Source organism: Kogia breviceps, chromosome 7 (genome assembly GCF_026419965.1).
Source record: "Kogia breviceps isolate mKogBre1 chromosome 7, mKogBre1 haplotype 1, whole genome shotgun sequence".
Lineage (NCBI taxonomy): Eukaryota > Metazoa > Chordata > Mammalia > Artiodactyla > Physeteridae > Kogia > Kogia breviceps.
Window position 1 is genome coordinate 39,946,417 of NC_081316.1, and position 15,354 is coordinate 39,961,770.

General features: G+C 35.7%; 1 protein-coding gene across 36 annotated transcripts in view; it reads left to right on the top strand.

Moving 5' to 3' along the window:
- SOX6 (SRY-box transcription factor 6) overlaps positions 1–15,354 on the top strand; it is a 645,440-nt gene that overhangs the window by 431,680 nt on the left and 198,406 nt on the right. The gene's annotated exons all lie outside the window — the stretch shown is intronic.

The following is a 15,354-nucleotide window of genomic DNA, read 5'->3' on the forward strand; positions in this document are numbered from 1 at the left end:
TTGTATACAACTGTATAAGTGGATGTAGAAAATATCGACTTGGTGGTAGTCTAAGCATTCTTTTCTGATGTGATGCGTAAGCAGGATAAACCTTATCTTTTTTTCCTTCTGCCATTTGCCTAACACAACCTGGTGGAAACCTAATGGTTTCCAAGGTAGCATACACATGCTAGTTTTATTGCCACAAACTACTTGCTGCTTTATATTTTACCATCTAATAGTACCATGGGTAGAAGCTTATGCTTATTTGCTTGTTAGGACTGCCTGGGCCAATTATGAGAAGAATCTTATGACCTAGGAAAAGGTTGGTAATAATTAATTTGTTCTTTAACAGATATTAACTGCATTTCTGCTAGGTGCTGAAGAGAACATAAAGATTAATAAGTAATTGTCTTCAAGAAGCTTATAGTCTAGAAAGGAAGAAAAACTTGTTCTTGAATAATTGTAACACACTTTAGAAATTCCTCTTTCTTTTCTTTTCTTTTTTTTTCTTAATTTCTTTTCTTTTCTTTTCTCTTTCTTTTTTTGTGGCAGGTTAACACAATATATAGATCATAATTGCATGGGCCTGGGAAAGAATTCTGATTTCTGTCATTCCTTTAGAAATTTGACGGTTAATTCAGCTAACAGCTTTTTGACATAGGTAAGGGAAGTGGTCTCCATTTTTGAATAGAAACATAGGTGTGTGACTTCTAGAAAGCCTTAGAATAAGCAACTGGTTGTCTGGTGATTAATCCTCAGGAATATTGATTCCAGAGTTATATGTATCCACTGCAGTCTCTGGGTTTCTCTTGGTTGCTGTAGATATTTTCTAACCACTGGGATCTATGATTCAGCCTAGTTGGGGCAGTATATTCTGAATTATATTAGTCCTTTCCTTGAGATTAGTATCACACCTTCCTATATTTAAAAAAAAATCATTTACATAAAGTCATAACTTATTTCACCTCACTGATAAAAGCCAGTGCTTTTAACTTCGATTTTTGCTTCATTTTGTAATCACACTTAGTGTTCCAGGTAGTAGTCACTGCATTTAAAATACCAATTTGGTGCCTGAAGAAGTACCTGTACCTAATTTGGCATTTTGTCCAGCTGTCTTTACTAGGAGGTCTTAACCAGTGTTTGTTGTTGTTGTTTTAATTAGTTCTGATTCTATATTCCATACTCAAGTCTGTATGTTTCAAAATAAAGAATCCAAACATAGAGGAGACGGTATATCTCTGGCATTTGGGACGGTCAGCCTTTATAATTAAATCTTGAAATAATTTCTCATCCTGATATCTCATGACTCATGCTGAGATCCTTAATTAAATAACTGTCCAGGTGTTCCCTTGTTCTGCCCTTATTAGAATTTTCAGTGTGTCTCCCACTGCTAAGGTCAAGATTTTTAGCCTGTGGCTTCCTACATTTTTCTCTAGATCCCTCTCTAAGAACTCAGTAGGTGTTAAATAACCTAACCCGATCATTTAGCTCTCTCTGTTTCTCCTATTTGTAAAGCAGAAATGGAAGAAATTCCCTGAGATGTTCTCATATCAGTTACTTACTACTAATGTTTTTACTACCTCTTTATTACTTACTTCTTTGTTTATTTTGAATATATTTCACTTCTTAGTCCAAAGTTGTTTGCATGAACTGGCTGTCTTAATTGACGTTTGCCTGTTGTACTGAGGATCTCAGATGAATAGCAACAAAATCAAAGTATTTTAATGAAATATGATAGGCATTTATTGATTACAGATGATTTTATAGTTATAACTTGACTATATAAAGTTGATATCTTTTTCAGGAAACTATAGGACATGATCTTAAAATATTATTCATCAGAATGTTCAATTTGAGAAGACAAGAAAGTTGGTTTTTCAAGTGTTTTAATAGAAGTTTAATTGCTTTTAAATTTGTAGATATTTCTCATTGTTTAAATTTTTTAAAATTGAAGCTAATCAGGCCTTGATCTCAGCAGTATAAATTATAAAATCATAGAGAGATTCAAAATAGTTACATTAATTTTAGAAATATGGGATTCTTTGTAACAGGAGTTCATATTTTAAAAAATAAGAGGAGGCAATAACCTATATTTATAGTTTATTCTGTCCTGAGCTACTGCTTCACTGCATATCTTGTCAGTGTTCATCTTACTGAGCATGAGACCATTCAAAGAATTTTTCAAATACTGAAAAACACTTCTCCTTGCACAAAACATTAATTTCTGGCACTTACAAAGCATGTATTTGATATTCAGACTTTTAGTTGTTTTTTTGGAAGGGGAATGGGTTAACTGTATTTTCAAATAAGTTTTTTGATCAGCCATAGGCGTGATCAAATTTAGGAGAGAGACTGTTGTTGGACTAATTTTAATTTGAGCGAAATATGAGATTTAAGAAATGCTTCAAACATTTTTCTATCATGAAGTATTCTTTTTGAAAACAAAACAGAGTAAGATAGTAAATACAAAACCTTTCTCTTCTGAAAGCAAATGAATACAGCGACAATTTGAGATCCCAAGTTTGACCTTTTTCCTTCTTTTAAAATCTTGTATCCTAGAACTTATTTGCTAACATGGTCAGCAAGATTAAGCCATGGCAATTGGCCATAGATCCCAAGTATCAGGTGGGATACATAGATCTAAATAACACATCTAAAGATTATTCTTTACTTCTAGTTCAGAATGCTGACTTCTGAATTAGTACTGTTATTTTGTAATTTGCAAGCTGTACTAGAAAGAAAGGGAAGAGTGTCTAACCTCTTATAACAACCACACACAAGCACATCTGGGTCCCTTATAATGGAAACAAATGAAAACCTGGATGGTTTGCGCACTGAAAAGCAGGAATTTTCATTAGCGATAGGAAAAGGCATGATTAAGATAGTGTTGTAAAAGTCCATGTGCTTATTTTATTTGCAGTCCTTCAAAACTTATTCTGTATATGTAGTTAAAAATTATTTCATTTATATATTTTTTCCTTTAATATAATTTTAATGTAATTTTGCCTTGGTAAATTCTAATTAAATTTTTAAAGGGGTACTTTTAAGATCACATATGGTCTTTAAGCCATGTTGAAACCGTAAGATGAATGATTTTGTGAACTAATGTTTTTACACTTTTTTTTTTCTTTTTGTTTTTTGGCGGTACGCAGGCCTCTCACTGTTGTGGCCTCTCCCGTTGCGGAGCACAGGCTCCGGACGCACAGATTCTCAACCACTGCGCCACCAGGGAAGCCCTGTTTTTACACTTTTGACGAGTCAGTTTTTACCATTTAAAAATCAGGTTAATAACTTCAAATAATTGTTAAAATTCTTTAATGTCAACAGATCTTTTAGGAGGCTGTTTGCTTAGTGAATTCAAACTCTTCTGTTTGTGCTTTGCGGAAAATGGCGATTCCTCTAATTTGTTACATATTAAGCAATTCCCCGGATATGGAGCCCAAAATAGACATTTCTGATACTTCCAAGTCAGAAATAGCACAGTTTTTATCAACTTTGTGGATAGCAAAACTAATAGATCATGGAATATGGATCCTTGGATTTGGGAATGTTGGTTCTCATGTTATAATTCCAAAGGACAAATAACTGCTTTAGTAATTTCTTCCTCTTTCTCCCACACCATAGTATCTTAGCCAATCTTTTGAAGCATTTTACTTATGAGTTATGTTGACTAGGAAACAAAATTCAGTTTGAATTCATTGGGCATAGCAACACATATTTATAGCATTTTAATCAAACATTAAATGTAAGTCTAATCTAAGCAAACCAGAAAATATTTTATAAATCTTGATTTCTTGATTCGTCCATATATTTATTCATCTAACCTCATTTGACCATGTCATGGTTTTTGAATCTAAAGATATTCTTCATGGATATAATATACCACATTCTTTGGTTTTGATAGCATGTCAGTAGGAACATATTTCACGATGGCATTTTGTTGCTAGAACTTAATCTTTGCAAGAGAATTCACCTTATTAAAATATCTCTGTGAGAAATTTACTTTTTCAGACATGAATGGTGTGATCCAAATATTCATATCTCTTTAGACCCCTCTGTACAGGTGGCATCCTCGCCTCACATCACTGACCAAACAACAATGGTCTCTTAAGAAGGGACTGATTGGTTGGGATTTTATTTGGGCACTTGGCCTCCTGGGCCAGAGCCAATGATTTAGTCAATTCATATACATACACCTTTTTGGATAAAATTGTGAGAGTTGAAATTCTTAGCTCAGTTCTTTGTTAATCTTTATGATTAGTATATAGGATTCATTGTCCTTCCCTCACAATTTAATACATGAATTAGATGGTGAACTCAATCTGTGGAAGGCCTGAACTAATGCCATTGCTGCTGCTTTGCAGATACTCTTTCTCTTATCTGAAAACTTTCTCTTTTAAATGCTCTAATACATACTGCTTATTTACACAGCCAAGTTTGTCTCTTCACTGAAGCTTCACTCTATTCTTTAGAGTATGTGAGTATTTTTCATATATAGTGTTTTCTATTTTGATTATAATATATTCATTTGTGCTATTCACATATTTTGTGTGTGTCTCTGTGTGTTTGTCATGTGGTTGAGTGCCGTTAAATGTGTGTTCTCCTTTCTTCCTATGTAACCAGTAGAAATATCAATATTATGAGCAGGGAGGTGATTGTTCTTAAACCAGTAAACAATAATTTGAGATGTACTCTCACCTTTTAAGGAGATAAACCTTGCCTTTTGTTTCCTTCACTATGATTAACTACAGGTATTTCAGGTATCTGCTGAGCAGAATAAGGGCTACCTTTTCATGAGAAGTAGTTGTCTAAAGATCAGAAATGATTACTTTGTACATTAGCCTTCATGGCCTGCATGACCTGGTTAATTAATTTTTTGCCAGGATAATAATAATAGATATATATTTGAAGATATGCTTCATCATTAAGTATCTAAATGACCTCTAAATTTAAGAGCTGGACCTTGCGTTTATTGTCCTTTGGAACTGGCTGAACAGCCAGCAGAAAGACTAAGTAAAGTAAGGGGCCTGCCAGTCTCACATAGTTCCTCTGTCTTATGTTGTATCTCTTTGTTAATTGTATTTAGCATTGATAAACAAAAAGCAATTACACTGCTCCTGTTTTGGCTCTAGCAAATAGTCCTTTTTCTGGTGTTATTGATCAGGTAACGGATCTCCTTTCAACAGCCTCTGAACAGGACCAAATAAACCCACTGAAAGTAATTTGATACTTCTATTGGCATTGTACATGTATCTGATACTCTCTTGCAATGAAATGAGAGTTATAAACAAAGCTTAGAAGTCTAGGATTAACCCCCAGCTTCAGCAAACCCTTAAAATATTTTGTAATTCTATCTTCAACCATGAATTAGCCAGGAAAAACAGACCCTCTTTCCTCTCTCTATTTTTCTGCTGTTTGCGATTTTTAATTGCCCATGGGCAGGCTGTTATGATCTTCTTTGGAAGTTTAAAACCAAGATAAAAATGCAAATCTAATTATTTCTTTTATGTAATCGAATTAACTTTTTAAGTAATGATACATGCTGTATAGCCTGCTTCTAACATTTTAATAATGAAGTTTCTGAATTATAAAGAGTAGGTAAAGCTGCTATAATTCATGAATAGCGAGGGCCTTAGATACAAATATAAATTATCACTGTGGATTAGAAACTCTGTGTGAGTTAATCACGCTAGACTGTTAAAGTTGGAGTGGATCTAGAAATAAAAAGAGGTGATACTGGACCAGATCCTTTGAGCTGCTATATGGAATTATTAATCAGCTTGCTACTTATTTTCTAAATGTGGCCTTATGGCAAAGATCTCATTCAGCTGAGGAGAGCCTGATGGTGAATCTCAATGCTTTTCATGCACTATCCTTCAATTTCCCCAACCCTCTTTGGTGACCCTCCCTCCTCTTATCTTATCTACTTCTTATCTCTCAGACTTTACTCCCCAGCTCCCTCTCAAATCAGTGATACTGAAAATGCAGGGAAACCAAAGTCTCTGCTTCCTTCTGGGATTAATGAAAATGAGAGTGCATTACCTCTTCAGGGGCAGGAGGCTATGGAGCCCAGTGGGCAGTTGATCCAGGTGGTGCCAGCATATGACATTACATAACACTGTATCAATTCCCCAAGGAAAAAGCAGCTCTTTTCTGTTTTTCCCTTGATCTCTCTGATTACATTGAGGGTTCAGTTTAGTGTTAGCACACTTTAATACCTTTCTAGGATGTGCTAATCTCTCTTTGTAAGAGAGAGAGATCATCTTAGTCTCAGAGCCTTTGGAGGCAATAGTGCTTAACTTAGAATTTAAATAAAATCAAGTAAAACTTTTATTTTCATTGTTATCTGGTTATCTTCTAATTATGACAAGTGATTTTCTATTGGAGGTAGTGCTATTAAATAAATGTATTTAAGCCAAAAAAGTCAATTTAAATAAAACTTTAAGTAAGAACTGAGTACTTGGATATGGCAAAAATTATAAAGGTAGTTCTTTAATGATGGAATTTTAAGAAACTCTTGAAAGAGCACTACACTGAGAGATGTTAAATGTTCCCCCTCCATTCTTCTACTTTCACAGAATGTTAAACTTGGACACATCCTCTAGAGGTCCTCATGGTTCTCCCTCACTGATTGGGGGTAGGGTGGGTAGCTATTCCTATCGTACAGCAATATAGTGAGCTTATCATTAAGCTATACTTAAAAATAACCCTGAGATTATGTTTTTTCTACTTTTTTGGAATCAAAATGTCCTTTCCTTTTATGACGCACAGGTGATAATGGATGGTATGTGCTTTGTTTCTTTGTTTTCCAGTAGTTTCAGTTGGTAAAATAAAAAGTTCCCAAATACGTGTAAGTCCCCCACTTCTGTTTTTCTTTGAAATTTCTTTGGAACTCTTTCTTTAGTCCAAATCCTTTACTTTATACAAGGAAACTGAGGCATAGACAACAAACTCGTCCAGGTTTAAAAAGCTACTTGTTGTCAGAGCCATGAGTGGAACCCAACTTTCTTTGACTTCTAGTCTAGTACTGTTTCCAACATTCCAGGATGTATCTCAGTTTGCTCTTTTTGTGATTTGAATAAATCTTAGTGCACTCTAGTTTTCCATTTTGTAAAATGTGGATAATAATACCTAACATCTAAAATCTCATTACATTCTCTTTATCCTTAAATGGAAAAAAATTGAAGATTGCCCATTAGAATCAGTTTATATCTTAGGATTACTACAACTGTGGCTACATGCCCACAAGAAAAGAGATTAAAAAAAACATAACTGGAATCTTTTTGTAATGTGGTATGAAATATATTTATGGCTGAGTGACTCTTGGTTTTTACATATAAACTTCTTAGCTAATTATATTACTTTCTGGGGGCTTAAAAGTGATATGTCTCTATATTGAGGATCAGTCCCCTTTAATGTTAATACCTGTTTTTAAAGCTACCTTCTGCAGCTGATAAAAGGGAGCAGTGAGTGACAGCATTTGATGCCAGTGGTTCTCAACCTTGATTGTACCTTGTAATCACTTGGAAGCCTTTTAAAAACACTGATGCCTGGGCTTCCCTGGTGGCGCAGTGGTTGAGAATCCGCCTGCCGATGCAGGGGACACGGGTTCGTGCCCCGGTCCGGGAAGATCCCACATGCCGCGGAGCGACTGGGCCCGTGAGCCATGGCCGCTGAGCCTGCGCGTCCGGAGCCTGTGCTCCGCAACGGGAGAGGCCACGACAGTGAGAGGCCCGCGTACCACAAAAAAAAAAAAAAAAAAAAAAAAAAAAAAAAAAAAAAAACACTGATGCCTGGGTCCCACTGCAGAGGTTCCGATTTAATTGATCTGAGGTACAGTCCCAGATGGGGACTGTTAAAATCTCTCTAGATGATTCTAGCAGGCAATCAGGATTAAGAAAAACTGCTCTATACAGTGTAATTCAGATTAAATGATTAAATGTGAACTCTAAATTGTTTGGACTATTCATCTATTTATCTATCTATCTATCTAAAAATGGACTGAGGGTTGGGGCATAACAAATAATTCTTGAGCGGTTGAAATATACTTTTGACTTTGGTCATAGCTATTTTACTTAATAGCTAGAAAGCTTATAATGGATCATGGTTTAAACAGTTTTAATAAATTTAGTTAGTTTTCTAATAACTTGATTTTTATTTACATATGGGTATATTGGCAAGACAGGGATGTGTTGACATTAGATTTGTGCCTTTGGGAGAAGGTATTTAAAATAAAAATGAAGCATAGTCTTTCACAATAAGACAAAAACTTTTAGAAAATAAATACTCAGATGCTCTTTGACTTCTACTATCTAAACAGAATGAATTTTGACCCAGGACATCAACTTGTCATTTTTTAAGGTGTTTAAAATTATTTTTTCTGTGAAATTGACTATGTTTCATATATATGAGGAATGTATGAATCTGAATGCACTTTTAAGCTAGATTTGTACCTATAAATAGGAGGTAAAAAGGATAAAATGCATTGCTTCAGAGTGTATGTAATTTAAAATTTTTGTAGAAGCAGCACAAGTATCAAGGACAAATAAATCAAGATTTAAATTGCAGTTCTACTACTTATTAGCTCTGTGACATGTTTTGCTACTTACTAGCTGTGACAAAAGTTACTTAATATTTCTGAGCCTGCATTTCCTAGTTCCTAAAAGATGAATAATTATAGTACCTTACCAGTTCTGGGATTAGAGATCATCATCTTAAAAAACCCTACTAAGTGCTCAATGCATTTTATCTATCACTATCATTATTGTTGTTTTCTTTCTTTTGTACGAGCTATAGGAATAATTTCAGAGTCCTTAAAAGAGAAACAGGGTATACGCCCAGTAGTGGGATTGCTGGGTCATATGGTGGTTCTATTTTTAGTTTTTTAAGGAGCCTCCATACTGTTTTCCATAGTGGTTGTATCAATTTACATTCCCACCAAAAGCGTAGGAGGGTTCCCTTTTCACCACACCCTTTCCAGCATTTATTGTTTCTAGATTTTTTGTTAATGGACATTCTGACTGGCGTGAGGTGATACCTCACTGTAGTTTTGATTTGCATTTCTCTAATAATTAGTGATGTTGAGCATCTTTTCATGTGCCTCTTGCCCATCTGTATGTCTTCCTTGGTGAAATGTCTATTTAGGTCTTCTGCCCATTTTTTAACTGGCTTGTTTGTGTTTTTGATATTGAGCTCCATGAGCTGTTCGAAATTGAGTTATTTGTAGTGAGGTGGATGGACCTAGAGTCTGTCATACAGAGTGAAGTATGTCAGAAAGAGAAAAACAAATACCGTATGCTAATGCATATATATGGAATCTAAAAAAAAAAAAAAAAAATGGTACCGATGAACCTAGTTGCAGGGCAGGAATAAATAGGTAGACATAGAAAATGGTCTTGAGTACATGGAGTGGGAGGGTGAAGCTGGGGCGAAGTGAGAGTAGCATCGACACATATAACACTACCAAATGTAAAATAGTTGGCTGGTGTGAAGCAGCAGCATAGCACAGGGAGATCAGCTCGGTGTTTTGCGATGACCTAGAGGAGTGGGTTGACCTAGAGGGGTGGGACAGGGAGGATGAGAGGGAGACTCAAGAGGGAGGGGATGTGGGGACATGTGTATGCATATGGCTGATTTGCTTTGTTGTGCAACAGAAACTAACAATGTATTGTGAAGCAATTATACTCCAATATAGAGCTATTAAAAAAAGAGAGAGAAACACACATGTACATATTTTGTGTCTACATGTGTAAGCATGTTTATGTCTACATACATATGCACATTTAGAACCCACAAATTAGTGACGTGAATATAGGATAATCAATGTGGATGCGCTATAATCAATTATTATCACCAGGGTAATCTAGAGGAAAAAAAAGAGCAAAAATTTTCTCTGGCTGCCAAATGAGAGCTATTTCAATTGTCAGTAAGAGGACAGTAAGGTTTATCAGGTACTCAGAAATGGTTGACCAAGAATTAGAGCTGCCTGGAGATTGTCTAAAAGGGGATGTGGCATTTTATTCTGGAAAATAGGGTCAAATTCTTACTTTTCACACTAAAATGGGCTTTTCTATTAGATCAGTAGTGCCTGTGGGATAGTAAATGAACCTTTCCAATTTATTTTATAGCTTGTTTTAAATACATAGGTGAAGTTAGCGATGTAGCAGCACAAAATGCAAAAGTCTTCTTGTTTAAAATAAAGTTGTTCATATAAATCTTATGTATGCCATCTCCTGTAAGTCAAGCATTTGCCCAGCTTTTGTGAATTATGTCTATACTTAGAATTTAAGAAGTTAAACAGTATGCATACCAGACTTGAGAGATGGGAAATAAAAATTGATATACTATGTGACACTTGATATAGCACAGGGAAATATCTTTTAAATTTTGAAAGGATATACTGACATAACCATTTTTAATTCACATAAGGTAACTCCCACTTAAAGTTATTAATGTTAGAGTCAGATATTTTTACTTCTTCAGAATAAAAGAAAATAAATGATGCAAAAGGTGTAATGTCTCACTGTGAGACACGGAATTCATTTTATCCGCCACCCAATCCATTAAGAAAATATTAAAGTTGTAACAGTAAACAATGAAAGTTAAGGAATCCACAGATCAGAATAAAGAGTAAAGTCCAACCTCAGGTCACAGTCATGACTTTTGTTAAACACACACTTCAGTGGAAGATTTTTATCTTAAAATGTCTACAGATGAGTTTTCTACAGTGGCTGAGATTAGTGCAACTGGAAGGAGCTCTCAGCTAGGCTGACTTGGCTGCTGCTTGAACATGTTGACAAGGTGGAGTTACTATTCTAAAGAACTCTAACAGGCCATGCTTGTTTTGTGCTGTAATAACATCATTCATTTCCCGGCCACGCAAATGTTGGCTCTTCCTTATACATTCTTTAGTTGTATTATTCATAGGAAAAGGGGGGAAGGGAAACCCAAGAAAACTGATTTTACTTTTGATTGTCCAATAACTTTTGTTCCCTTTCAAAAGTTGTGATGATGTCAGGAACCAGTTACCCAAATGGAAAAACATAACTTATGTACTGTTGTTTAATAAAAGATGTAAGTAAGTCCTAGTTTGGCGTTTGTAAAGCTGGATGTGGCAGAAATTGTTTGTTAATATGTACAGAATTAGTTAAATACAGGGCACTTTAGGATTAGTATAACTGAATGGTGTCTAAGGAGACAATCAGAGAACTGAAAGGGAGAAGAAGGATCTCCAGCTGCTGCTTCAGGTATTTGTTTGTTCTAAAGGACCTTTATTTCTGTGGCTGTCAGACCTTCCTTCCCTCGACTGCATTTTGCTGAGAATTTTGAATGTTATGATGGCTCCCAAATAATCAGTTTAGTAGCTGGAGGATCGGGTTTGAAGGAATCAACATGGTTATAGTGGTAGAAGAATGAGCTTAGAAGCAGAAGGTGATGGAGAGCAAGAAAGTGCACATGGGTAGGAAGCTGTTACCTTCTTTAGTGATAAATAGCAGAGGTTCGAGAAAAAGAAAAACTAGTTCCAAGTTTCCTCTCCACCCTATTTTGTGTAATTCTTCGTAATGCTTTGTGCAGACTCAGATTTCTAGATTTTATGTTTGAAGGTTAGATGGAGTGGAAAAACTGTTAGGTGACCTGAAATTTGTCTGTAGAAAAGCCCAGAGGAGCAGGCAAAAGTGAGATATTGGGTTCCAGCCAGAGGTTAGTCTTAGCAGATCAGTTAGACCAGGTCAGATCCACAGTGATAGAGCAAACATATAGTCTACCATTGGAGGACTTCCAGCTTGTGGCTGGAATATGTGTAATGCAAGGGTGGACACCTGGGCAAAGAAAAAAGAAGTTGGGCTTTTGAAGTTGGCCTCCACACAACAGATATTTTTCTGTTAAGACTGTCTGATTTCATTTATTGTGTATCATCACAAACACTGGTCTCTGGCAGGGCTCTTTCATGGACTCCATTTTAGGGTCAAAATATACCCTGGTATTCCTAGGAATCCCTTGTGGGAGGAAAGCTCAGGTTATTGGCAGTTCAGTAGAAGATGTAATCTGAACTCTATGTTTAGGACCTTGGCCTCCATATCAATACAATATCTTTCCTTCTCAATACAACTGGGCTCTGACTATGAAGACCCAGATTTGTGATATACAGTATACCTCAAGTGGTTAAGAGTACAAAGGCAAATGACTTTGTGCAGTAGAATTATAAACTATTTTTTATTGTTTTAGGGTTAGTTTTAAATTTTTTTCTAACACTTATTGCTTTTGTATAAGAAAATTAGTTAAAAATTTTAAATATACATTGAAAGAACCCTGGTTTTCAATATTAAGAAAATTGTTAAATTTATTATGGTATATTCATGTGATCGGCTGTTATAGACTGTTAAACGTGATACTGACAAATAAGTTTTCATGATTTAGGATAATGCTTTCAATGTAACATCAGGTGGAAAAAAAACCCTAGAACATAATAATGTTAATACAGTATAATTTCAGCTACATAAAAATAGGCATTTTTAAAAAGACTGGAAGAGGGTGCATTGCTTTTATAATTAACTATTATTATTATTTTACTTTTAAAAATACAGGTAACAGAAAAGGAGGAGATATCTATCCTTCTGTGATCACCTCGTAGGTTGTGATCACCACACAGATCATCAAATCTTGCAACTTGACAGTCATAACTGACTTCTGGTTTCTTTTTTTTTTAATTGGAGTAAAATTGCTTTACAATGTTGTGTTAGTTTCTGCTGTACAATTAAGTGAATCAGCTGTACGTATACCTATATCCCCTCCTTCTGGAACCTCCCTCCCACCCCTCCCCATCCCACCCATCTAGGTCCTCACAGAGCACTGAGCTGCACTCCCTGTGCTATACAGCAGGTTCCTACTAGCTCTCTATTTTACACATGGTAGTGTATTTATGTCAAACCTAATCTCCCTCCCTTGCCTTCCCCTGCTGTGTCCACATGTCTGTTCTCTACATCTACATCTCTATTCCTGCCCTACAAATAGGTTCATCTGTACCATTTTTCTAGATTCCACATATATGCATTACTATACATTTGTTTTTCTCTTTCTGGCTTACTTCACTCTGTATGACAGACTCTAGGTCCATCCACATCTGTACAAATGACCCAATTTCGTTCCTTTTAATGGCTGAGTAATATTCCATTGTATATGTGTACTACATCTTCTTTCTCCATTCATCTATCATTGGACATTTAGGTTGTTTCCATGTCCTGGCTATAGTAAATAGTGCTCCAGTGAAAGTTGGGGTACATGTGTCCTTTTGAATTATGGTTTTTTCAGGGTATATGACCAGTAGTGGGATTGTGGGGTCATATGGTAGTTCTATTTTTAGTTTTCTAAGGAACCTCCATACTGTTCTCCATAGTGGCTGTATCAATGTACATTCCCACCAACAGTGCAAAAGTGTTTCCCTTTTCTCCACACCCTCTCCAGCTTGTAGATTTTTTCATGATGGCCATTCTGATCGGTGTGAGGTGAGAAACTTCCGCATTGTAGTTTTGATTTGCATTTCTCTGATAATTAGTGATGTTGAGCATCTTTTCATGTGCCTTTTGGCCATCTATATGTCTTCTTTGGAGAAATATCTATATAGGTCTTCTGCCCATTTTTTAATTGGGTTGTTTGTTTTTTTGATATTGAGCTGCATGAGCTGCTTGTATATTTTGGAGGTTAATACTTTGTCCATTGATTCATTTGCAAATATTTTCTGCCATTCTGAAGGTTGTCTTTTCGTCTTGTTTGTGGTTTCCTTTGCTGTGCAAAAGCTTTTAAGTTTCATTAGGTCCCATTTGTTTATTTTTGTTTTTATTTTCATTACTCTAGGAGGTGGGTCAAAAGAGATCTTGCTGTGGTTTATGTCAAAGAGTGTTTTTCCTATGTTTTCCTCTAAGAGTTTTATAGTGTCTGACCTTACATTTAGGTCTTTAATCCATTTAGAGTTTACTTTTGTGTATGGTGTTAGGTAGTGTTCTAATTTCATTCTTTTACATGTACTGTCCAGTTTTCCCAGCACCACTTATTGAAGAGGCTGTCTTTTCTCCATTGCATATTCTTGCCTCCTTTGTCATAAATTAGGTGACCATAGGTGCGTGTGTTTATCTCTGGGCTTTCTATCCTGTACCATTGGTCTATATTTCTGTTTTAGTGCCAGTACCATACTGGCTTAAATACTGTAGCTTTGTAGTATAGTTTGAAGTTGGGGAGCCTGATTCCTCCAGCTCCGTTTTTCTTTCTCAAGATTGCTTTGGCTATTTGGGGTCTTTTATGTTTCCATACAAATTGTAAATTTTTTGGTTCTAATTCTGTGAAGAATGCCATTGGTAGTTTGAAAGGGATTGCACTGAATCTGTAGATTGCTTTGGGTAGTATAGTCATTTTCACAATATTGATTCTTCCAATCCAAGAACATGGTATATTTCTCCATCTGTTTATGTGATCTTTGATTTCTTTCATCAGTGTTTTATACTTTTCTGAGTACCAGTCTTTTGCCTCCTTAGGTAGGTTTATTCCTAAGTATTTTATTCTTTTTGCTGCGATGGTAAATGGGATTGTTTCCTTAATATCTCCTTCTGATTTTTCATTGTTAGTGTATAGATTGTGATCACCAAACAGATTGTCAAATCTTAAAACTTGACTGTCATAACTGATATCTGGTTTCTTAAATAGAGCATTCAGTTAATCAAAAAATAACCAGGTCTCCAGATAGCTGGAAAACATACGCAGGTATAGATCTTTCCATTGTTTTCAGGCTATTTTACTATCTATGCCTGCTCCATCTCTTACTCATTTTCTCAACTTTGCCAATGTCACTGAATTAATTCCATAGACGTGTATGTTCCCTTTGGCTCAAAAAGGCCACGATTTCAAGCCCAGGAAAAGAGAAGGTGTGCAGATAAATATTGATCTACTCTCAGCAGAACTTTTTCTTCCCACTTCTATGGAAGATATGCAGCCCCAACTGAGAGACAGAATAGAATTAGGGAAGCGTAGAATGGCAGAAAGAAGCATAGACTTGGACCCAAGATGTCTGCCCCTAGTCTTTGGTTTGCTGGGAATGCCATTACCTCTAGCAAATTATTCTTCTGCATTGATTCTCATTTTCCATATATTTAGGAACAAGGATCATTGTACATAATTATTGCTGAAATTCTTTGTGACTCTGACCTTTGATTCTAGATGATGGAAATTAACTCTGGTCCTTAGAAAATGGAGAGCTTTGTAGGTAGTCTTGCCTACAAAGCTTTCAGGCAAATGTCAAGTTTGGCCACAGCATAAGCCATGTCCACTTAGGAATGTTTGCATTTTAAACCATCGAAAAGTTTTGAATTATGAGGTCAAATTCAT